Genomic DNA, 16,009 nt, shown 5'->3' with positions numbered 1-16,009 from the left:
TAAAATCAGATTTAGATGCACTGTAATTTCATACATATCACAGAGTCAGTAAGGCTGGAAGGGACCTCTGGAGGTCATCTAGTCCAACCTCCCAGAGATTTCCTGGTGCTAGTTCCACTGGGGCTTGAACCCAGGACCTTCAGTATGCAAACCAGATGTGGTAACCACTACACTACCCCTCTACCCCAAAGAGTCTGTTTATAGCTCTAAGGATCCACCTGCTATTGTCCAGGTTTGGGGGTGGCACTTGTTGAGCAACAGGGAAGGCACTGAGAAAACAGCAAGAATGTCGCCTGAACAGGGGCTTGAACCCTGGACCCTCAGATTAAAAGTCTGATGCTCTCCCGACTGAGCTATCCAGGCTTCTACTACAKTCTTATATAACAAAAATTTAATTAGTTTATGTCTAAAGAGTAACAACAGACCTTTAAATAAACAAATATGATGTGATCACAAGAATCAAAGTTCAATTTTATTGTTATGTTATGGAYGGATACTTTGTATAGGATTATGATATATGGTAAGAAAATTGGGAGAGTGCTTTATTTCTGTCTGCTTTTTACAAAGATAAAAAAAATCAACTTCTGGTTGATGAAATGCATAATTATATCATTCATATATGTATAAGTGTGTGTAAGTATGTATATATATGRCACATTCAATTTATTATTTTCTTGAAAGTTTATATGTTGAATACTGATAATAGATTATAAAAATCTTATTAATGAGTGATAACCATATTGTATARTCTAGACTGATTATTCTTTTTCACAGCAACCTTCCCCCTGCAATTCATTTACAAAATATTTAGAAGAGTAATTCCAGGAGTTCTGGATTGGGTCATGAGTTCATTCTTGATTTCTACTACAAGAATTCCAGAATTTGAGCTAGTGACTTGACTGAGAGCTTTGGTTATGTGCCACTCATTGATTTCTATGACTGAATGATTATAGCTATTAGAACATATTTAGAATCTAGATGTCAAATATAGTATGTATTAATTCACATTAATTTCCAATATTCAGTTAAACTATTCTGTTTCTCTAAAAATCCCAACTGACTGTTAGAATGTCTAGGAAGGCAAATACAAAAAACTTCATTAAGTCCTATTTGAGGTCTAAATCCACATTCAGAGAAGTCTTTTTCTGATGAATTCTGAGGCTAATTACTGTTCTAATTGTCTTTCGGATAATACTTATACACAAAAAGGGATATTCAAAAAATAATAATAAGAAAAAAAATCTAAATAATGAATATCACACAACTAAAAAACTAATTGTATCTTTATTCCAAATATTCAGTTTATGGTATTTACTATGTAAGTTTTCCATGTAATTGAAAAAGATTTTAGTCAGAGCGCCACGRTGAAATGAAGAGCTAGTTAGATAGTAAACAACTTTCACTTTTGTTCTCTTGAAATTTTCTATATTACTTACCTATTCAATCTTCATTGTGTTTTGTTTTTATCTTAGCYGTCTGAAAATATTTACTGAAATGCTTGATGGAATGTGAGCAACCAAATAAAATAAAAAGCAATGTTCTAAATTAACCYTTACGCTCCTCGACTTGGCTCAGATCATGCTGGTTTTCTTTCCAGAGCAAATCCCCTCCCACAGATGCGCAGAGCATATCAAATCCCTGCTCAGTTCTGTTTCCTCTCCTTGGAACCCTTGAGATTCCTGCTGAGTATATGCATAGGTGCAAGGCTGGATGTTCGTATCTAATCCTGTGGGGTATTGAACCAAAGAGGAATCAGGTGCTTGACAACCCACTTGTAGTACTTATGAACTATCAGGATGGGATCTTAAAAAGGAAAAAAAAAAAGAATAGGAATAATAAAAAAAAAGAAATAGTTTGGATTGAAAAAATGTGTTACTTTTCAAAACATCCCTTAGTATTTTATCTCAAATAAGTTAGATAAGGATAGCACATTTAGGCATACATAAAAATCACTAAATTCTTCCCTCGATTCCCACTCTTGGAGCCTTACACGTTATACAGAGATGCACTGCTCACATTCAATATGTATAGTGGTTACYCTGAAGCTGCATTAGCTAGAAGTGGAAAGAGATTCCACAATATGTGACTGGAAAGTATTTATTGTCTGCTGAAGCACACACGGGAAGAGACATTTTATTTAATTTCTGATAAACAACCAATTTTTGGCTACAACAGCACTTGAAAATGAATAATTTACAAAAGGTTAAACATTTCCTAAAAAAAATATAAGAAAGTTTCTTCAAATTAGGCTGAATAATAGTGATCTATTAAAAATCCATTTCTAAATATATTAAAAAACTTTGTTGGAATGTCAGATAATATAATTCATCTGAAAGGAATGCAATGGCACTCACTGTTAAGTTCATGTGAAGATCTTTTACAGAAAAGACATAAACTACTTCTACTTTCATTTGAAAAAGATTGTCATGATCTGATAAATCTAGAAAAGTTGAATGGACTATTTGTTAGGAATCCTGCAGCCCCTCACATTGATCAATCAGTTCGTGAGAAAAAATGAAAATCTAAATATTTTTCATGCTTATTTGTCTTTCAAGATGCTAATGGTGATAAAATGTGACCATTGATTCATACTGTCCCATCTATAAATACGGAAAGACATCAGCTTATATTATGCTACTGCTGGCTAATAGCAACCAAAAATGTCACTTACCCAACCAGGCGCCCGATGATGTAAGAAGACATGACATTCCAGATAAATCACAAATCTTTTTAGAATAGCAGAATGTGCTCTGCATTGAATGCAAAAAGAGATTAAAAGTAAGTATTCRAAGCAATCCACACCAATGACAGTGAAATGTAAATAATAACAGCAACAGCATTAACAATACCACAGGAACTAATTTACGACAAAAATATCTGCTCTCAGAAAATAATTTCCCCAAATGACTGTGAAAACCTAATAGTCTAAATGTGTCAGATAAATTTCAGTTGTTTTAAGTTAATGCATTAGATTTAAATTTATTATAGTGTAAACTCCTCAGAAAATGAAGGTTTAAATATTGATGCATGATCAATATACAAAAATCCTAAAGAGACAGGCTAAGTGGTTTAAAATGGCCCCAAAATAATTGAAAATAAAGTCTTCCTAAGGTTAGGTCCATTTTTATGCAATCGTTTAAACTAGATGGGGGGGTAGGGGTGTCATAGAGACAGGGTAGACAACAAAACACAAGTTGGGTTGGGGGGGTCTCCAACGGGTGCATGCAGCTGGGGATGTGCGTTTGGGACATGGCTACGGGGGACCCCCGTACACCCTTCCTGGGAAACCTGCRGGCATGACYAYCTCTGTGAAATGCCTGTACACCAATGCACGCAGCATGGGGAACAGACAGGAGGAGCTGGAGAGCTCTGTGCGRTCGCAGGGCCATGATCTCATTGCAGTCACAGAGACATGGTGGGACAGCTCACGTGACTGGAATGCTGCCATGGATGGCTATGTGCTTTTTAGGAAAGACAGGCCAGGGAGGCGAGGTGGTGGAGTTGCTCTTTAYGTGAGAGAGCAACTGGAACTCATCGAGCTCTGCCTAGGCGGGGAGGAGGAGGAGGCAGTCGAGAGCTTATGGGTAAAGATCAAAGGGCAGGCCAACACGGGGGACACTGTTGTGAGTGTCTACYACAGGCCACCTGACCAGGAAGAGAAAGTTGATGAGGCCTTCTACAGACAGCTGGAGGTAGCCTCAGGATCACAGGCCCTGCTTCTCATGGGGGACTTCAACAACCCTGAYRTCCRCTGGAGSGRCTACACARCAAGGCACAAACAGTSCAGGAGGCKCCTGCAATGCATTRATGAYAACTTCTTGTCACAAATGGTGGAGGAGCCTACGAGGAAGGGTGTCGTGCTGGACCTTGTCCTTACCAACAGAGAGGGACTGGTTAGTGATGTGAAGGTTGGGGACAGCCTTGGCTGCAGTGACCATGAGATGGTGGAGATGAGGATCCTGCAGGAAAGAAGTAAGGCAACAAGCAGGATTGCAACCCTGGRCTTCAGGAGAGTGGACTTCAGGCTCTTCAGAGACCTAATTGGAGGAATCCCATGGGTTAAGGCCCTAGAAAGAAGGGGGGTCCAGGAGAGCTGGCTAGTATTCAAACATCACTTCCTCCAAGCTCAAGAGCGGTGCATCCCTATGAGTAAGAAGTGCAGCAAGAGGGGCAGGAGGTCTGCATGGGTGAGCAAGGAGCTCTTGGCCAAATTCAGAGAGAATAAGAAAATACACAGACTGTGGAAGAGGGGACAGGCTACTTGGGAGAATTACATGAATGCAGCCAGAGTACGTAGAGATGCAGTGAGGAAGGCTAAGGCCCATTTGGAATTGAGTCTGGCAAGGGATGTCAAGGACAACAGGAAGGGCTTCTTCAAATACATCAGCAGCAAGAGGAGGACTAGGGAAAATGTGGGCCTGCTACTGAATGGGGCAGGGGCCCTGGTGACGAGGGATACAGAGAAGGCAGAATTACTGAATGCCACCTTTGCTTCAGTCTTCACTGCTAAGGGCAGCCCTCAGGAATCCTGGAGCCTGGGTGTGAGGGAGAGAGTCTGGAGAAGGGGAGACTWTCCTTTGGTTGAGGAGGATAGGATTAGAGACCTTCTGGGCAGGCTAGATATCCAGAAATCCATGGGCCCAGATGGGATGCACCCATGGGTACTGAGGGAGTTGGTGGATGTTTTTGCCAGGCCGCTCTCCATCATCTTTGAAAGGTCCTGGAGAACTGGAGAGGTGCCYGAGGACTGGAAGAAAGCCAATGTCACTCTAGTCTTCAAGGAGGGCAAGAAGGAGGACCCACRCAACTATAGGCCAGTCGGCCTCACCTCCATCCCTGGAAAGGTGGTAGAACAGCTCCTTCTGGATATCATCTTCAGACATATGGAGGAAAAGAAGGTGATCAGGAGTAGCCAGTATGGATTCACCCAGGGGAAATCCTGCTTGACCAAGCTGATAGCCTTCTCTGATGGAATGACTGGCTGGGTAGATGAGGGGAGAGCAGTGGACATTGTGTACCTTGACTTCAGCAAGGCTTGTGACATTGTTTCTCATATATCCTCCTAGATAAGCTCAGGAAGTGTGGGTTAGATGAGTGGACAGTGAGGCAGACTGAGAATTGGCTGAAAGGCAGAGCTCAGAGGGTCATCATCAGTGGCGTGGAGTCTAGCTGGAGGCCTGTGGCTAGTGATGTCCCCCAGGGCTCAGGACTGGGTCCCACCCTGTTCAATTTATTCATCAATGACCTGGATAAGGGGACAGAGTGCCTCCTCAGCAAGTYTGCTGATGATACCAAGCTGGGAGGAGTGGYTGACACACCTGAGGGCTGTGCTGCCMTTCAGAGAGACCTGGACAGGCTGGAGAGCTGGGCAGAGAGGAACCTCATGAGGTTCAACAGGGGCTAGTACAGAGTTCTGCACCTAGGGAGGAATAACCCCATGCATCCCTACAGTCTGGGGGTGATCTACTGGAAGCAGCTCTGCAGAGAAGGACCTGGGAGTGCTGGTGGATGACAAGCTGACTATGAGCCAGCAATGTGCCCTTGTGGCCAAGAAAGCCAGTGGTATGCTGGGGTGCATAAGGAGGAGAGTTGCCAGCAGGTTGAGGGAGGTGATCCTGCCCCTCTACTCAGCCCTTGGGAGGCCTCATCTCGAGTACTGTGTCCAGTTCTGGGCTCCCTAGTACAAGAGAGACATGGAGCTACTGGAGAGAGTCCAGCGCAGGGCTACGAAGGTGCTCAGAGGGCTGGAGCACCTGCCCTGTGAGGAACGGCTGCGAGAGCTGGGCCTCTTCAGCCTGGGGAAGAGAAGACTGAGGGGGGATCTGATCAATGTGTACAAGTACCTGAAGGGAGGGTGTCAAGGGGACAGGGCCAAACTCTTCTCAGTTGTCCYGTGTGACAGGACAAGAGGCAATGGGCAGAAATTGAAGCACAGGAAGTTCCACCTGACCGTGAGGGGGAATTTCTTCCCTGTGAGAGTGACGGAGCCCTGGGACAGGTTGCCCAGAGATGTTGTGGAGTCTCCTTCTCTGGAGATCTTCAAGGCSYGCCTGGATGCAACCCTGTCTAACGTGCTCTAGGTGACTCTGCTRAGCAGGAAAGTTGGACTAGGTGATCTCCAGGAGTCCCTTCCAACCTTACTTATTCTGTGATTCTGTGTTTGTAATATAAAGGGTTTTACATTGTCATTGCTAGGGAAAATATGGACATTTGATTCTGCATATAACGTGCTTGTGCTAGTTCAGTATTTCTAACATTAAAGATAAATTCACGCCTTTTGTTTGCTTGTAGCATCTGCTTTATGAGAGCAACACACAGTGTGTGTCATGTACTACAGCCAAGGAGCATATGCTGCAAATAAAAAAGAAAAGCATGAATTTGTATTTAACACTAGGAATCTAGAACTTCTCCTGACAAAGATAATCCCTTTGAAATAAAAGTGCTGCATGACTTCTGCAGAAATTCTACGGGTAATACACAAGAGTTGGATAGCAGATTCCTATATTTTCAAGGTTAGTCTACAAATGTCTCTGCTTAACAGTATGTTGCCAAGATTTCCTGGTGAAACCAACAGTTCACATTTCCCTCCCTAGCACTTTGGCTAATGCATAATGCATAGTGGAAAGGATAGCGTATGTGTATGAAGTCTTTTGTCCCTAGCTTACTGATTTATATCAGCACTAAAGCAGCTGTAATTTGTGATTAAAAGTTATTATCRTTCTTACCCTTATCTGCCCAGCCCAGAAGGCTGGCCATAGAGCCAGTAGATAGTGTCTGTCCTGAGTGTAGMTCTGCTTGGTTTGCGGTACCAGAGMAGCCCAGATGGTGATCTACAAAGATGGGATAAGAGAGGAGGTTGATCAGACAGGGGAGCCCATTTCATTCCTTCAGCCATACAAATGACTGCATACCATGGCCTTGAACCCTGACCTATCCAAAGAGGCACTGACTTCTRAGGAGAAAAGCCTGTTTTCACCAGTGAAGAGATTAGAGTACCAAAGGAGGCCACAYTCTTCTCTGAAGGCAGCTGTAGATCAACTTTTCTGGTCTCATGAAATCAGACATAGCCCACAGCTGTGAAAATTTTCACCTCAACGACTTCATGGATGTGGTGTGCAGGACAGACAAGACTCCTTAGGAAGTTACTCATCTGTCAACTGTTGAGTATGTGTAAGGCAAAACCAGGAACTTTTCATCCCATGAGAATTTTTAAATTCTTAAATAAAATAGAAATGTGACAAGCAATATCAGTTAGAAAAGAGCTATGACTGCAGTTCATCATTACAGCTTTTTGGAGATTTCACTACTTTCTTTAAACAAAAACAAAACAAAACCAAAAATTTTGTATGTAYGTCTCATCTTTTTTCATTCAATTATCATAAGCCTTACCCTTTTCAAATGTAAGTCATTAATAAATAACTAATAAAAAACATTCTACTGTCTGCTATCCTGYACTTCCTTGTTTTTATTCTGGTTCTTTGTGCCCCATTTTCTATATCTTTGCCTGTAAATATAAACAATCCAAGAAGGAAGTATGTGATCAATAAAATGGTTTCTAGGAAGGCTTCACTTTTCAAACAAAGCAATGTAATGCAAACAGCTGTGCTGCAGCTGAAAGGTATGATGTGGGCTGGGAACGGGATTTGAGTCAGGTGTTTGGAGGATTGAGAGTAGAATGAGTCTTATTTCTAAATGTTGTAGGCATGCCATTACATGCATAATAAGGAGTGTATTTGTCCAAAGGCAAACAAAATTACACATTAGATATTAAGGACCACTAGAGCCCATGGGTCAGCTTTTCAGCTCACCTAAATATATTCTACCTGTAACACTCCCAAATACCTGTCTGATTATTTTATAAATGCTTAACCATGTAGTTCAATATTAAAAAAGTAAATAGCTAATCAAAGCAATTTACAAGCACTATTCCTAATTTTTTAAACCCAGGAACAAGTTAGGTACACAAGTATGCATCTACATGGTTTGAAGATTTTTCCTCTGTGGCTTAACTCCWAGCTACATTTCATATGTATATTCAACAATGAATTTAATTACAGTAAGCTCATTAGGAATGGAGCCATTGCTTATCTTAAGTTCTGTAAAGTATTGTATATATACAGCACTTTATAAGCAGTATTTAATAATTAATACTCTCATCTCTGTCATACTAACAAGAAAGCATAAAAGGATTATCAGAGGTAGGGAGGGCTTTATACTTTTGTGAAGAATACAGAGGATTCCCTTTATAAATTGGAATGAAAAATTAAACAAGGATGAAATGTGATCTTTTTTTTTTCTCTCTTAACTAATGTTTGGAACTTGATAGTTACTCAATATAGGTGTAGTATGTTAGTCCTATGTCAAGCTTAGGCATGGTGGTTGATGAATTAAAGAATAGGCAGATAGTTCCAGAAATAGTCATTAAAAGATCAGATATATCTAACAATGACTCTTACATGATTCTTGACTAGATCATATGTATCTCAATGGCCGAAAGTCAGCTAACAAAATAGAACTCAGACAAAGATATATTTTTGAAAAGAAAATAGCCTAAAAATGCAGAAAATTGTTGATATGATTTGGGAAAAGCAGGAAATAACCTTTCCTTCTTTCCTTCCTTCCCTCCGTCCTTCCCCTCTCTCTTCTTCCCCCTCCTTCCCCTCTCCTTTCCTCCCTTCTTTCCTTTTTTCCCCTTGTCTTTTCTATTAAAATGTATTCAGTGGCAAGTCATGCCACTTAAAATACAAATTCTTTAAAGCTTTCTGGGCTTTGTATGAGAGGTTAGTGCTGAATTTACAGTGATCACTGAGCAACTAGAGAAAAAAAAAGGTCTTTTTTAGGTTGGAAATTGGTTAAAGAACAGAAAAAAGCAAGTCACAAATGACATTTTCATGAGCACGAATTGATGCAATGTGTTCAGGTCAGAAAAAATGTGTATCACTGTACATTTTCAGCATGAAGCTGACATTTCTTTCATGCTGCAACAAAATTTAAAGTGGCATTCTTTTATTTTCCACAGAGACAGCTGCTACAGTCCCTGGCTGAAAATTGGCCTCAGCTGGCAGGTAATAAATGGGAAAACATGTAGATAATAGTCACAAACTAGTGAGCATGACTGGTTGACCAGTTATCAAATTGCTGGTAAATGGTCATTTCTGCTGTAATTCTGTATGACACACATGCTTTTTCCCTTTTTGTCTCTTCTTATAATGTTTATTTGCATTAATGTTATGATTTAGGGTATTTTGTGATCTAGCTGTCTAGCATTTTATCTTTGGTGTAACAAGGCTGATGTACATATTTTTAAAAKAAAATAAAATAACACGCCTCAAAGACCTCTTCCCCCCAATAAGTATTATAGAAACTGCTAAAATGTAAGTTCCTTAGCAAAAATAGCTACAGTTTTCTACTCTTATGGACCTCAGATCTGTGAATAAAAACGATTGGGAATATTTCAGAAAGCTGTGTTTTTGTAGAAAATGATACTTTGTCAAAACTGAAGGGTTCCATGGAAATGGAATCATTTGAATGCACTTTCATTAAAATACAGCTTGCTAGTGGTTTCTGGGAGTTCAGGTTTTAAGGCTACATAGTATCAGGCCACTTTTGCCTTGCAGGCCAGGTACAGGGTTATTCCATAGTTAGGCTGTAACTCTGGAAGCTGCTACCCTTGTGTGACTCACCTTGTCCCAGGGAGCAGCAAGTCATTATGTTCGAATCCAGTGCAACTAAACTGGAATGTTAACATTTGCCTGATTTCTCTCTCTCTCTCTCTCTCTTTTTTTTTTTTTAATTTCATTTTCATGGGGAATTTGGACATGTCACATTTTCTTTCTGAAGTACAGTGAAAATGTTTCCTGTATGTCCATTTGTACTTTTGTAGAAAATTCCGTATCCTGATTAGTCCTACTTACAAASCTGAAAAGTGTGTGATAGCGGAAGAAGAAATTATTCACCAGCAAATATTGATTTYGGGGAAAGACCTATAAACAACTCCGTTGTTATAAATGACTCATTTGGTGTTGGTGGTGTGTATGTGGTAGGGGGGAAATAATACCTATCACATTTCTGTTAAAGCCATTCAAATCATTCTAAGGATGAAACTGGACTTCCAGGTGACATCGTCATCTTTTTTTTTTTTTTTATGAGTCTGCAGCTGACTCTCTTCTTCATCATATTAAGTTCAAACTTCTTCTCACCTTCACAGTCTTCTGCAGGTCTGCCACACTGCAGGTGTCTCCTTCTTGACTCAATCATAAAGTTTCCTTGGCTCTTCTGTCCCAGGTTTGTATAAAAAAAAATGTTCACTATCTCACAGTCATATTCCAGTCTCTTCWCTGATCCTGCTTCTTTCAGTGAAAAAACTGCTTGATGTGATCATTCTTCACTCACAACTTYTATCCAGACTTGTTTTGGTTTTCCTATCTATAAGCAACCATACCATTAAAAATAGCATGAATAAATGTGAAAATTAGTTAATGAGTGCATATGTATGCACTCATGTGTGAATGTTTGAGAATATGCATGTAATTTGCAGGAAAAAAAAGTGTGTACTAAAATATCCTTATGTGACTCTATGCATCTTCTTCCACTCCTCAGTAATTTTCTTTTGTCTTTTATTGCAGATTACTAGGTGAAAATTTATTGTGCAGCATCCTGGACCCTAAGAGCCTTCTTCAGATGTCCAAGTTTCCCATAATCCCTCAAATCTAGTGTTTCATATGAGCAAGTTGCCTCCAAAAGTCTTGTGCAAGATGATACTGTGCAGAAGTGGTATTTATTAYATTTGTATATGGCCTCAAAACTGCCACTTAGCTACTTATATAAAATTGTCAGAAATAGGAGATTTTTTGCAGATCAAATCCCTGAATAATGTATTCATATGATGTCTAATAAATATGAGAATGAAAACAGATAGTGCCTAGTTTAGTTTTAATTAACTGAAATTATGACCAGGTGGGCCTCTCTGGTACTCTGCAACTAAAACACAAGAGAGGGAGATCAGGAGAGAAATCATATGAGAACAAAAACAAGAGATGGTGGTTTTAAAGAGACTAATTTTATTACTGTAATTTACTAATTTTGTGAAACTAGAGGATTTATCGTGACTCTTTTTGACTGTTAAGGATGTCTTTATCAAACCAGAGGAGAAACASAGATGTCACCAGTCTTGTCAAGCTTTTAATATTTGTTCATTTGGAATGTAAGATTATCTGACTTACTTTTACTACTTTAGCARTTCCCCTGTATTAAAATGATGGATRGAAGTAGGGAAAGTTTTCTGGAGAGCTGCCCTCCCATGGGATTCCTGGATGGCTGATCTGCAGGGCTTTACTCTCTAAAAGTAACACCAGARAGGAGAAAACAGAGGGAGAACTTGTCCCCGGGATGGCTGCAGAGCCGCAGAGTGAAGCTAAGGGGTCTGCAGAGGGAGCGGAGGGAGACGCAGCCCCCGTGCTTTGGACGGGAGCCAAGGACGGCAGCCGTGCGTGCGCTGGTGCAAACGGAGCTGAGGGCTGACTTGTGCAAAGGGCAGCTAAGTTAWGAGTGTGACGCCAGGTGGGAACCCAAAGCTGCACATGCCTTGCAGCCAGGTACAGCCTAAGGATAAAGCTGAGTTTCAGTAATAATATCTCCAGCTCTTAGATATGTGAAATATTGGTTGTACCACTTCACTGCAACTCAATACAGGTGGTGTTACACCCTGGGTTTTTATCAACAACCTTAATCCGTATTATTCAGAACTAAATGACTTGTGAGTTTAAGGYGAAAAGGCTGGCTTAGATTAGATTAATGGACACAAACCTTGCCAAGAATAGATGTTTGCAACTGTAGAGAGATCAAACTTTAAATTTAGGAAGCATCCACGGAGAGAAAAATGTCTGTCCTTAAATACTGTTACTGAGATTTTTGTTACAATGCAAGTAAYCACACAGTGGAAACTGCACATTCGTTGTCTGAGGAATTCATGGTGTGATAAAGAAAATAAGAACCTCTGAGGGAATAATTGCTTCACCATGGGGAACTCATGAAACTTAACTTGAACTGTAAATCGATCTGCTTTTGTATTTGTTACTGCTGGTGCACAGTAGTGTGAGGAGGAAATTGTGCAGCCATAAAATGGATGTTTTTGATATTATGCGACATGATAATGCTGTGACTATTTTTATAAATGTGTGTATGTTGGGGGTGGAGGCAGATTTTTACCATTTCATTTCTAAGTAAACTTACATAAAAARCAAAAGTATGTAGCTGGGTGCTTTTAATTATGAATATCAGCAATAGTTCTGAGCCCATGGAAAAGATCTGAATAGCGAATCCCTCACTACTTTTTAAATATGTTCATTATTTTCATTTGTTCCATGAGCTGCAGAACTGCGATCATTACCATATTTTGATAGGTGCCCCTGCATGCTCTCACCATGACTGGCCAAAGGGCTTACAGGATTACATGCTTGATTTCCCCTGAAAGCCTCTCTTCCCAGTAAATATTGTGGCAATTTGAAAGGATTACTTTCTTATGTCCCTTTCAATTTTTCCAGCCATTTTTGATTTGATAGCAGCAGCTGGTAGTCACTTAAGGGTGACAACAGCACTCTCAACATCCCTTGTAAGGTGGACACACATCGTGCTCCTCCCATCGCCGGCAGGGTTCCCTGGGAGGTAGGGGACAGAGGAGATACGGGAGGAAAGAGATTAATTTTCTCTGCAAAAAGACTTCTCATATTTTTCTCAAGAAAATGGTGCCTAGTATATGCCATATTTTTCAGCTATTAATTAAGATTTCTAAGTATCAGCAATGTGTTCAAAAAGCTCATTTAACTTAGTCAAAAGGAAAGTTTTCATATTTAAGTAATTTTGCAGCCTCTGTTATTAAGGTGGGGGGGATTTGCTAACGTCTGATCTGTGTTTGCATCTGTATGTGCTGCCTTTCCCTTTCTTTTGAGCAGAGGATTTTATATTTTATGCAATGTATTTACTTAGTTTCAATATATTAATTTATTAGTATTTATTAGTTCTTTAATTTCCCAAAGGTTTTGAATTTTAAAAATTGATATACATATATCCCTCTATCTTACAGCACACATTTGAAAAGAACCATGAACGATACAAAGCAAAGGGAGCAATGCTGCTGAAATACTGCCCAAAGTCATCCTATGACATGTATCAAACTGCTATTTAGTAGCAATGGTGTTTCTACAAAAGTGGTTTGCCAGAACCAAGTTAAATATTTGAGAATTAAAAATGTCCATACGTAAATTTACCTTAACTGTTAAGATTGGGACATTAATCTCCATTTCTCACTTTGTTTGAAGTTTTTTTTTTTTGTTTTTTTTTTTTTGTTTGTTTTTGGAAGATGAAAGTGTGAAGAAGAATTGGATTGTCTTTTGTAAATTAAGAAGTGAGGTTAAATAACTTGTCCAATGTCACATGATAAATCTATGGAAGAGTTTGGAAATTGACAATTTTGTTCTTAATCCCAGTCCTATGAATTAATCACCTAAAATCCTCCTTGCACCTAAATCACTGAGTCTGAAGGTCCCCATCTACTGATCTAGCCACAAGAACATCCTTCATTTCTTTTGATCGTATTTTCCCGATTTACAGATTAGTTTCATTTAGCAGTCCAATCAAATGCACAGATGACAGATCTTAAAATTCAAGTACTCATTTGAAAAGACATTATTTCTGAAGAATAAATATAGAAGCCCAGAGAGATATCTTAACACAGGTATGAATCTAGGATGAAGTTAAAACAAATGTAGGTTTTAGATCCAGTGGAACAGCAGGCAAAGGACAACTAAGCAGAAATAGCAGTGGTGTTACTTCAGTATGTTTCTGTGCACCGTAGCATGGAATTCAAAACTACCTAGGACGTTGTTCTACAATTTCAGAATGAGAGTTTTCTTTTGCCTCAGTTTTCTTTTTTTTTCCCTTTATTGGAGTTCAACATTCAGACACAATCTCAAGTCTTTCATGGAACTGGAAGCAAAAACTGTGTTATTTAAAGGTAGATCTTTGTCCTTCATTCAGTTTATAATTGCCAAGCAAAAAGTCATCAGTAAGGTTATTTGAATGCACTCAATTTAATCAAAGGTGTGACCCACATATCATCCCCAGATCTCTTCCTGGCCATCTTTCCATATTTTGGGCTGAACTGGTTTCAGGATGCTAGGTAAGAGGGGATAAACACGAGCAGAAAAGAAGTCTGATTTTCTGTCAAAATGGATTAAGTCTACACAGCTTAAGTATCAGAGGCAATAAAATAGGTTATGTGTTTATACAGTTCCTAAAGATTGTCTTGATTCTAAGTAGAAGTAGAAACAGAATTGTGGTAACACAGTGGAAAAAGCTTCTTGTGCCAGCCAGAACTGCAAAACATATAAAATTTGTTTTTAGTTTTTCAAAATCATTCTTTTTTGAAATTATGTTGGATATTGTTGATTTAAGACTCTTAGACATTTCATATAAAAATAAATCCAAACTATGCCTATTTTAATACAAATCTTAAACAATATTGAGAAGACTGAATCTCAAATTATCTGTGTTACTGTTTCTATTCATTATCTGCATTGTGGCACTTTTCTGCTGACCCAGGTTGGGACTCCCACCACAGCAGATATTTCAGAACCAAAGGATAAAATCTATTCTCTTCACTTTACACTTTAYATAGTCTACATTTCAGAATTACTATTATGAAAGGAAAGAAATATTAAAATAGTGAAGGATTTTTTTTTCAGTTATTACGTAAATGAAATGTCTTTTAGGAATAAAGTTAGTAAAATTAATATCAACTTGTAAAATAATATTTGTCCTTATATTGTAAGTCAATGTTCTTAAGATGCTTCCCAGACTTACATCATATTTTATTACTTCAATGCAAAGTAGGGTAGGAGGAAATTATAATTATATATGGGACAAGGATTCTGTGTTCTTTGCTGAAAAAAGTCAGAATCAATACCAAAGCCACACAGTTTGTTAGAAACAGAATCAACTGTAAGGTCCCATTAACTTTACTGATAGTTGGTGAAACTTGCTGAAGTAAATGAATGATCTGAAATAATTTCAATGATTCATTCGTTAATTCTGAGCCCTAATCTTAAATCTTTTAGCACACAAATTTCCTACTAGGGATATATTTTGAGGAACTTATATATTTTTAACACTCACTCTGGTCACACTCAGGGTTTTGCCTGAGCAGAACTACCAAAAGGCACATGTAAAYAGGTATCTCTGCAGTGTGACAGCCAACAACAGCAGGACCCGTTGCCTCTCTCCATCTCCATCTTTGTCTTCAGCAGTACAAAAATTAGAAAGCCGTATTCCTCAAAGACTTCTTCCTTCTCTGCCATCCTCTTCTCATCTACCCATGTTCCTCTATAGAGGGGAGAGTGATGGCTTTTGGTGGGAAAAGACTGGTTCTCCTGTGTTGGGATTAGGCAGCTGGGAAGTAAGAGAGCAGTTGAAAAGATGGGGCATCCAGAAAGCCAGTAAGAAGGGCAAGATTTGGGGACAGTCATGACCTGGGACAGGAGGGGAGAGGTACTCCATGGCGTGTAAACCTGAACATCCTCCTCTGCCTCCAAGCCCCTTCCTCGCRTGGGGCTCCTGCTGCCTTCTTTTACATTCAGGAGCTCCCGACTCTCTRTCCCCTCAGTCCCCTGAAAACCCGTTGTCCCTCCAGCCTACATGTCCCACAGAGCAGCCCCAAACCTCCGTCTCCCCCAGAGGCTCTGTCTCTSCGTCCTCCTCTGCTGCTATCATAACACTGAACGCATGTGAGAAACCCTGAGCCAGCCCTGTGTGTGCCTATGCTTTCAAGGTTGAGGTGAGAGTGAGAAATAAATTTGTGGCTAGTGAAAAAGTAACTTTTTACCATATGCAGAGTACATTCACTGTAATTTTATTTGACCTGGCATTTGCTTAAGAATCGCTTTCCTCTGAAACATCTGTTAAAATAAATTCTGTTTTATAGCAGGGGATGATTAGAAAAGTTACTATCTCTATT

At 39.5% G+C, this 16,009-nt stretch overlaps 1 non-coding gene across 1 annotated transcript; it reads right to left on the bottom strand.

The window, feature by feature from the left end:
• Positions 1-290: 290 nt before the first annotated feature.
• On the bottom strand, positions 291-363 carry TRNAK-UUU (transfer RNA lysine (anticodon UUU)). Its single transcript has one exon. It is a non-coding gene; the product is annotated as a tRNA-Lys (tRNA).
• Positions 364-16,009: the final 15,646 nt, after the last annotated feature.

The sequence above is a fragment of the Rhea americana genome, unplaced genomic scaffold, assembly GCF_003343005.1.
Source record: "Rhea americana isolate MKP2758 unplaced genomic scaffold, rheAme1 scaffold_50, whole genome shotgun sequence".
Taxonomy (NCBI): domain Eukaryota; kingdom Metazoa; phylum Chordata; class Aves; order Rheiformes; family Rheidae; genus Rhea; species Rhea americana.
Note: the sequence above shows the minus strand (reverse complement) of the source record. Positions and strands in the feature narration are given on the sequence as shown.